Below are 9,010 nucleotides of genomic sequence, written 5' to 3' on the forward strand. Positions count from 1 at the left end.
CCATGCTGCTTGGATTGCTGGCCCATCTTTCATGCTTTGGCATATCTGGTTGGAGAGGAATCGTCGCATATTCTAAGATGTTTGGCTTGGTGTTTTGCATCTTTGGTGGAAAATATCACATTCTCTTCAGGAAACTATTCTTGTGAAGTGTGAGCTTGATGGGGGTATGGATCCGGTTGATCTTGCTATCTGTAATCGCCTCAATTTTCATCTGCAGGATGGGGCTGCAGCTCATAGGTTTCCTTCTATGTCCAGGCAACTTCACCATCAGAGGAAGGGTTGGGTTAGCTGAGATGGGCACTGGACTCCTCCTCCCTATGGAGTTCTAAAAATTAACACTGATGGTTCTTCCCGTGGGAATCTTGGTCCAGCTGGTATTGGCGGAGTGGCTCGTTGTAGTTCTGGGGATGTTAAATTTTTCTTCTCAGTTCATAAGGGTGATTATACTAAAAATCTCATGGAAGCTCAGGCTATTTTATTTGCTGTGGAACAGTGTTTCTTGCGGGGATGGAGTAAGATTATCTGTGAGTCTGATTCCCAGGTGGTGGTGAACATGCTTTCTTCGCAAGAGCTTGAGGATGTTAGTTGGCAGTTGGCCACTATTGTTAAGCAGATTCTTTTCTTCTCTTCCTCTTTTCAGTTCATTAGGTTTACGTATATTCCTCGTGAATGGAATAGAACTGCTGATTGTTTAGCCAAATGGGCATCTAGTCATGATCCGGGTTGGAATATTAGGGATAGGAGGCAACTGTCCTTTAAGATGGTGCAAGAATTTGATGATCTTGTTGCTCAGGATCGAGCTCCTTGTTGAGCTCTCCTTGTTGTATTCCTTTCTGTCTTAATAAATTTGTACCCCTCTTTTTGCAAACAACTGACATTGAATGTTTTGTTAATTTTTTTACAATTACAATTAGAATATTCTCTGAACCTCAAGAAAATATTGATAAAAATAAAAAAACTCTTATTCCATCTCAACTAAAGACAATTAACTCAACATTTGTTGAGCTATAATCATATTTAACCCCACCTCTATGTAGTAGTGAATTAGAGAGAAATTATTGTATAATGGCAATAAGGCTATGAACAAGCTATGTCCCACCCTAGATACACTTCCATGATATCTCTCTAAATCTTACTTTTACATCATTAGAAGTTATATTTTTTCGAAAGGTTACAATATAGCTAATGGTGTCATTCAATTTTTTAAAAACTAATTTCTATGGTACCATGCTTATTCTTAGTCCATGGGGTTTCTTCACAATCACTTGATAAATTGCAGGAGCTTCTATAACCACAAAAGTCACACTTCACCTCTTCACCTAACCAATTTACTACCCAACTCAAACAACATGGACAAGAATGGATATTTGAGATCACATTCTTCTAAAGTTGACTTTGAATATAAAAATTTCTCTTTTTTGAGGAGGGGTTTTCTTTTCTTCAATATAGTCAAAGGAAGTTAATTGCACTAAATGCTATATACTTTATGTTCCTCTCAATTAGTCAATAAACTTTACTTTTTTTTACAATTAGTAATAGAATGACTTGTGTTATTTTGGTAATTACATATATTTAATAAATTTTTTAGAAAAATATTTTTTTTCATCCATTCACGTAACCTAAAATACAAACTTAAATTGGAAGCATGTTGTGTAATAGACCCCATACCCCCGCTCCCTTCAAAAAATAAAAATGAAGAAATGGGGTGTAATAATTAATGAAGTGGTTCAAAAATTTAAATAATATCTTGAAAATTTAATTAATTAATTAATAGAAGAGATTCAAGGAATACAACAATAAATGAGGTATGTTAACCTATTTGCAACCCTTCAAGAATATTCATAGAGAACATTCTAAGGTTTTGGTGGGCATTATATGAAATCACGATGAAGTTTATTTTCAAATTAAGTTAGAGTTGAGTTTATGTTGTCATTTTAGAAGTGTGAGACCTTATATTGTTTTTAATTGCAATTATCATGGTTAGAAGTCACTCTAGGTTGGAGTTGGTGATATATCACTTCAAATCATTTACATGTGCATAATTGTTCAAATTGTGAAGTGCTCACTTGAATAAAATTTCAATATAGTCTAAGATATATAATCTAAACAATACTAACTCATTGTTCTATATAATTCATTATTGTCAAGTCAATTATCGAAGGGTGTGGAGTGTCCAAGGTTTAATTTTTTCTTACGTGTATGAGTAGTTTTTTTCATAGGAGTGAATATTTTTGTTAATGTACAAATAATTAAAATAGGACATTATTATTAAGATCACATTCTCCAAATTCCCCTTAAGAATTCAACTAGGAATGAATCTTTATTTTTCAATAGCCTTATCAACATCTTCCACTACTGAGAGTCACATATTCAACAAGACAAAAACTCTTTATTTTTCAATAGCCTTATCAACATCTTCCACTACTGAGAGTCACATACTCAACAAGACAAAAACATTAATGAGAAACAAGATACTGAGAATTTTAGAGCGAAATTACCATATAATGGCAACAGGGCTACGAACAAGCTGTGTCCCACCTTGGATACACTTCCACGCTATCTCTCCAAATCCAGTTTTCACATCACTGGAAGTTAAATTTGTTCGGAAGGTTACACTATAGCTCATGGTGTCATTCAGCTTTCCAAAAACTAATTTCTTTGGTTCCACGCTTATACTTACTCTACGAGGGTTCTTCACAGTCACTTGATAAACTGCAGGAGCTTCTGAACCCACATAAGTGACTCTTCTCCTCTTCACCTGAACCAATTTACTGCCGGACTGAAACACCACGGAGAAGGATGGATAGTTGAGATCGCCTGCTTCTAATGTGGAATTGGGACAGAAAACTCTCTCTTTTGTGAGGAGAGCGATTTTTTCTTCCGTATAGTTGAGAGAGCAGAGGAAGTTGACGTAGTCTTGAGGTGCCATGTCGTAAACGAGTCCAGGATCTACCGCAGCTTTTGGATCAATATGGCCTGCACCGATTGCAAAGGCGTTGGCGGGTTCCATACCAAATGAATCCCTTATGGGCTGCCCGGCGTTATCAGCAGTGTAGGAAGACGTCATGAGGGCAGACTTTATAGCGGCAGGGCTCCACGTCGGATGTATACTTTTCATCAGAGCTGCAACCCCGCTAACGTGAGGACACGCCATGGATGTCCCCGAATCGAACTCATAGTCCGCAACATCTCCGGTATATGCAGCCACTATATTCACGCCGGGCGCAATCATGTCGGGCTTGAGGATGTGTGTATACCCTTTGCTCGGGCCCCTTGAAGAAAACGCAGCTACCATTGGAGCAATTGATGTCTGGTAATTTCCTACAACAGTTGAGCCTGTGATGTTCAAGGCGGCAACGGCTGCATTATCCGCAGTAGTGCTGTTGATGTAGGCTTTGATTTTCTCTCCGAAGGTAAAACTAACCGTGATGACAGGCAGACTAAAATTGTCCATAATTTGCTGCTGGTCCCCAAGCAGCCTTTCATTCGCAACAACCACTCCTGCGCCCCCTGCTTCTGCCACAACTTTAACCTTCCCTCTACCGCCGTTCTCATCGACGTTGTTGGAGAATAGAAGCTGATCGCACACGACTATCTTACCCTTCACCAGATTGGGATCAAGGCTTCCACCGAGGCAACGCCTTGAGCTATTGCTAGTGGACATATAAACCAGTGGAAGAGGACCTTGCAAAGTTCCGTTTACTGGGACATAGGTAGATTGGCCTTCATAGATCTCACCATTGCCAACGACAACAGACGCAGGGAAATCTCTGTCGATGCTGCTCGCACCCACGGTTGTCATCCACGGCGCCGTGTTACTCAGAGTAGATGCAAATGGCCCAAAGTTTCCTGCAATTGCCGAAACAAAAACACCCTTCTCCATGGCCCCAAAGGCGGCGATTCCTCTGACGTCCTGGTCAAATGGCAGATCGTCCGAGGAATGAATAGAGATGGAAATGATGTCGACGCCATCAGCAACAGCCTGGTCCATAGCGGCAACCGTGTCTATGTCGTAGCAGTAGTTTTCCCAGCAGGCTTTGTAGATGGCTAGCCTGGCACGAGGGGCCATCCCTCTGGCCGTCCCTTTGGCGAAGCCCATGAAATTGACACCAGCTACGGAAGCTCCGGCTACAGTGGAAGCTGTATGTGTGCCGTGGCCCATGCGGTCCCTCGGAGATTTGTATTCTGTTGTTTGATTAATGGGAGTTGCGTACTGCTCATAGCCTTTGTAGTAGTATCGAGCTCCAATGATTTTTCTGTTGCAGTGAGAGGAATTGAACCTTTCTCCGCTTTCGCAAGTGCCATTCCATCTGGAGGGAACGGGTCCGAGGCCTTCATCGCTGAAACTCTTGCTTTCAGGCCATATTCCGGTGTCGATCATGCCCACGATGATATCTTGGCCATATGCAGAGTACTGCGACCAGAGCCCTCCAGTGGAGGAGGCGAGGCCAAGAAATTCAGGGGTGTGAGTGGTGCCAATTTTAGTGAAGGATGTGGGAATTACGGCCACGCAGCCTTCCATGCCTTCCATGGCTTCGGCCTCTGCACTGCTCAGGCTGGCAGCAAAGCCGTGCAAGAGAGTGTGATATGTGTATAACATCTCATTGTCAGGTTGCGTGGCCTGGCTGAGCAATGAAGCGTACCAGTGCTGGTGTAGATCGAAATGTTGGGGTTTCATGGTCTTTACCATATGAACAATATACGGCTTTCTGGCATATGTATCTTCCGTTTTACCCAACGACGACGTCGCCGATACAGCGAGGAATGCGAGAATGAAGGTACCAAACCATAAATTTTCCATTGTTGCCAAGCAGAAATTTATAACAGAAAGAAAAAGGCAAACTGTTCGATGGATTGAGAATGAATTTGAGGATTTTTATAGGGAATATAGAAAGTTGTTTGCAGGCCGATAGATATTTATTCGACGAAAACAATAAGGTCGACTCGGTACAATCGATGGCAGTTTTATAATTCACCGGTAACATTTGAAACGGAATTGTTCGCCGAGGAAAAGTTCCACGGACAATAGAAAATAAATAAATTATTAGCCTTGTCGTTATTCTCTTGGAAAGTGAATATATGCCATCGATATGAATTATAATGGCCATCTGTTCAATCCACTAGCTAAAGTCAAAGCTCCTTATAATATGCCAACGGATCTCCATGTCTATTTGTTTGTTAACGTTGTTTATTTATCGTAAATTCCATTGATCAAAGTTAATTATTAACTTCAAAATTATATGTTTTTTTTGAGTAATTTTTTCTTTATTTTTTATTACTTAAATCTAGGTAAATGGTAGACTTTTAATCTATCATAAAAGTTGTCCTTGTTTACATCCAGTGGAAATATTACGTTAATGGCCGATTCAAATCTCTTACAAATCAAGACTTCGTCTATATTTCGTTGGAACGCATGTGAATGGTAGAGTGCGATTTCTCATATCTAAAATAAATCTAATATAATTTTTAAATATCAAACTCTTAAGTGTATTGTAAGATTGCATAGAAAAAATAATTAATGTAGAATTAAAATAAAAACATTTTGTAAAACGAAATTCTTTTTGATATGAATCAATTTTTAAAATTTGAATTTTTTGTTTTCTAATGAAAAAATGGAAAGAGTCTTTTGATCTTAAGAAACTACTTCCTCATAGTCAAAATTGATTAGACCTCCTACTTATCAATTGACTAGGCTTTCTTTTTTTAACTTATATATTTTATTTTAATTACATATAATTACACTGAGAGGTGTTCCAATACAGTTGTAGCAAATCGCCTATATAAAATAGAAACATTGTGTACATAAAAAAAAACCATTCGAACAATTAACAAATAGCTAAGAATTTGAACAATGATAAAAATAGTTAGCTACTAGATTAAATTCCTTTGAAAAAATAGAAACAAAATGTCTCATGGTGGGGATGCAAATCTTTATTTGCGGGTCCAAAAAAGACGAAATAGAAATAATGGATACAAGGTGCTGAATTAAGAACCAACATTCCTCTTCAGAAATTCAAAAGTGGATGTAGATCTAGTGCGAAGAAGCTCATGTTTTCCTTATGCAACATCTAATCTTCTTTGAAGATTAAAAAAATCTAATCAGTGTAGGCCTCCTCTTTTTGCAAGCAAGAAATGATTATCATTTTCCTTACCATTTTACAACACATCATTTGGTTGCATGACATTCTAGCAATGCAGTTGTGAAGGGAATGAAAATAACTGCAACTACTTTAGGAGACCGCAAATCTTGTCACAATTAAAGTGTTTAAGAAATAAAGGAAAGTTTTCTAGATCGATTATTCTAATGATTAAATTTTATTTCACATAATTTCTTTATTAGAAGTGACATGTGGCATAGTCTTCTCCTCCTTCTAGTTGTCACCTCCCATGGGCTTGTCCTCTAGGACCTACATATTATTCTCAGTCCCCTAGTTTTGAGCTTCCAAGTTCAAAATACTACAGGGGAGGTAATCATCCCTTAGTCACCCATGTCACCCTCTTTCTTAGAATTAGGGACGTTGGCCTCAGTTTTGAAAGTATCTACCACCCTAGAAGGAATAGGACTGTCTTGGCCCACTTCAATGGTCTTCTCATTCTTGTTCTCACTAGTCATCTCCTTGTCATCTTGTTCATCACATTTTCTCCTAGTCGCCTTTCTTTTAGGTCTAGGGCCTTCTTTTTTTCCAAAGTTGTTTGTAGAATCATAACTGACCAATTTCTCCTTGCCAATAAGTCTAGAGGGTTTTTTTATCTCTCAATCTCTTCCTAGACTTATGGATCCCCTACCTAGTCATAACTCTTACTTTTCACATCTATAACCTCTATTTTCTTTGTTTTATTGCTCCTAATAGTGGTAGAGGACTCCTTATCATCTTGGGTTTTTGCAAAAAGGGACAAAGTTGTTAAAAATTCTTTAAAATAACTTTGGTGGGGGGGAGAGGGGTTGAATCAGTTATTCAAGGCCCATATGTCCTATACAAACTTTTCACTAAGTATAGTGAGCCCTTTCAACCATTCATTCATCCAAGCTTTAATTATTCTAACCAGCATGTTACTGTAAATCAGTATGCAAGCATAGAAAATAGTGATTTATGTGGAAACCCAATTTGGGAAAAACCACCAATAACTTGCTACTCAATTCTCACTCTTTTGAAGTGATGCCCTGTGAAAGACCTGCCCTGTTAAAGGCTTACAACACATTGTCAAATGTGACCTTGTTAGAAGTGGGCCTGGTTAAAGGACTTTAGAACATTCACTTGGAATGCCACCCTGTTAAAGGATTTACAAATGGCTATTAAACCAACCTAAGTCCATAGGATTTTCATATCCAATACAATTGCTAGAGAGTATTAGAAAATCTTGACCTGACTACAACATACAACTTAACTTGCAAATCTCAGATCACTTCTCAGCTCATACCATTGCCTAGCCTTCAATCTTTGCAACTCTTGATAGCTTGCCCTCCTTTCAAGCTTAGTCTCCTTGAGTCTCCTTGCTCAATGTACCAGTGCAATCATCTCTTCATGACCACTTATAAAAGTAGAGCCACTGTGCTCTTCCTTCTCCTAGATGTCCCACCTTGACACCCTTCTAACCACTTCACAGTTTTGGAACTTTAGTAGAAATAGTATCAGCAACATTTGCTTCCTGGTCTATGACTCCTTAAATAGAAGTCTTGGAGTTCTTTTCTTTCTTGATTCTTCCATTCTTTAATTTCAATTCACATGGATTAGGTAGGATTCATTGAATCTAACCCATATTTTGTTTCCTCTAGAAACTTCTTGAATAATCCTCTTGAATTCACTCAAAAATGGTTTACATACAATTATGTGCCACCAACTCATCATCCTTATTTTCCAACTTGTTCAAAAAATTTAAGGTAACCACTTTGTCGGCTCAGATTTGGCGAATCTTCATCATTTAAAATAATGCAGTAGCTCGGCACTATTGAGATACTAGTGCTCAACACATACTGTGTTACTCGACATAAACTATGTTTTTCTTGATGCTCAGCACCTAAAGACCACTCAGCACCAATTAAGATTTTTTTATGCTTGGCACCTAATCTTCACTCGGCACCTGAAGATCACTTGGGACACACTATAATTTCTTATTACTTAGCTCTAGCTAAGAATTTGCTCAGCTTCAACTAACTTTCTCGACATCCACTAATGATCTTAGTTTAAGCTTTGCAGTCAACCTTGTTACAACTTCTTCCTCCAATGTTTCTAAGTGTGACCAACCTCTGTATCTTTGAGTATGTTATCAATACATCATTTAACCATTGTCTTAACTGATCCTTGCACTTCATTACAACATCATAACTCAACCTTTCCTTTAGGTGCTCTTGTTAAATCTTGTTGATCAAATCCTTTTCATTAATCAACTAAGTGATAGTACTTTGGATCTTATAAGAAAATGCCATTCCTAAAAATAGAAAGTTTGACATCAATGACAAAACAATGATTGAAAACATTCTTTTAACAACAATCTCCTTCTTTCAACGATGAGCTTTTCAATCAGATTTCCAACAAAAGTATGGGAAACATCAATGATCTTGGGTGGGAAAGGGATCAAGCTAGGAATATAAGGGTTAAAGCCTTTGTATAACTTAAATAGGGAAAAAAAATTAAGGATTGATGGTATATCATGCATCTCTTGCCTTCTTCTTTCTTTTTGCACACTTTCCAAACACAATCCTTTGTAGAATATAGAAGAAGGTGAGGAAAATAATCTCTTTCCCTATCCCTAAAGTGGTTGAGAATGAGAAAATGATAATAGTAAATCACCTTATACTTATCTTCTATGGTGATATACCTCATAATCACATAGTAGACCATATCCCAGAGTTCTATCAATGCCTCACAAGATAAACCACCACAAAAAAGAACAAGACCCTCGTTGGGTTGAAAAACTTCCTCAGGGTTATCACATCTGCAATGGTCAATTGTTTTCTCTAGTTGTTTCCATCTAAGACTAGACCAATAGCATGCATAATGACTCCTTAGTA

At 38.1% G+C, this 9,010-nt stretch overlaps 1 pseudogene; it reads right to left on the reverse strand.

Moving 5' to 3' along the window:
- Positions 1-2,494: 2,494 nt before the first annotated feature.
- On the reverse strand, positions 2,495-4,801 carry LOC149559321 (subtilisin-like protease SBT1.7 pseudogene; annotated as a pseudogene).
- Between the last annotated feature and the right edge of the window lie 4,209 nt (positions 4,802-9,010).

This window comes from Cupressus sempervirens, chromosome 5, assembly GCF_028749045.1.
Source record: "Cupressus sempervirens isolate cs-2001-9-10 chromosome 5, ASM2874904v1, whole genome shotgun sequence".
NCBI classification, from domain to species: domain Eukaryota; kingdom Viridiplantae; phylum Streptophyta; class Pinopsida; order Cupressales; family Cupressaceae; genus Cupressus; species Cupressus sempervirens.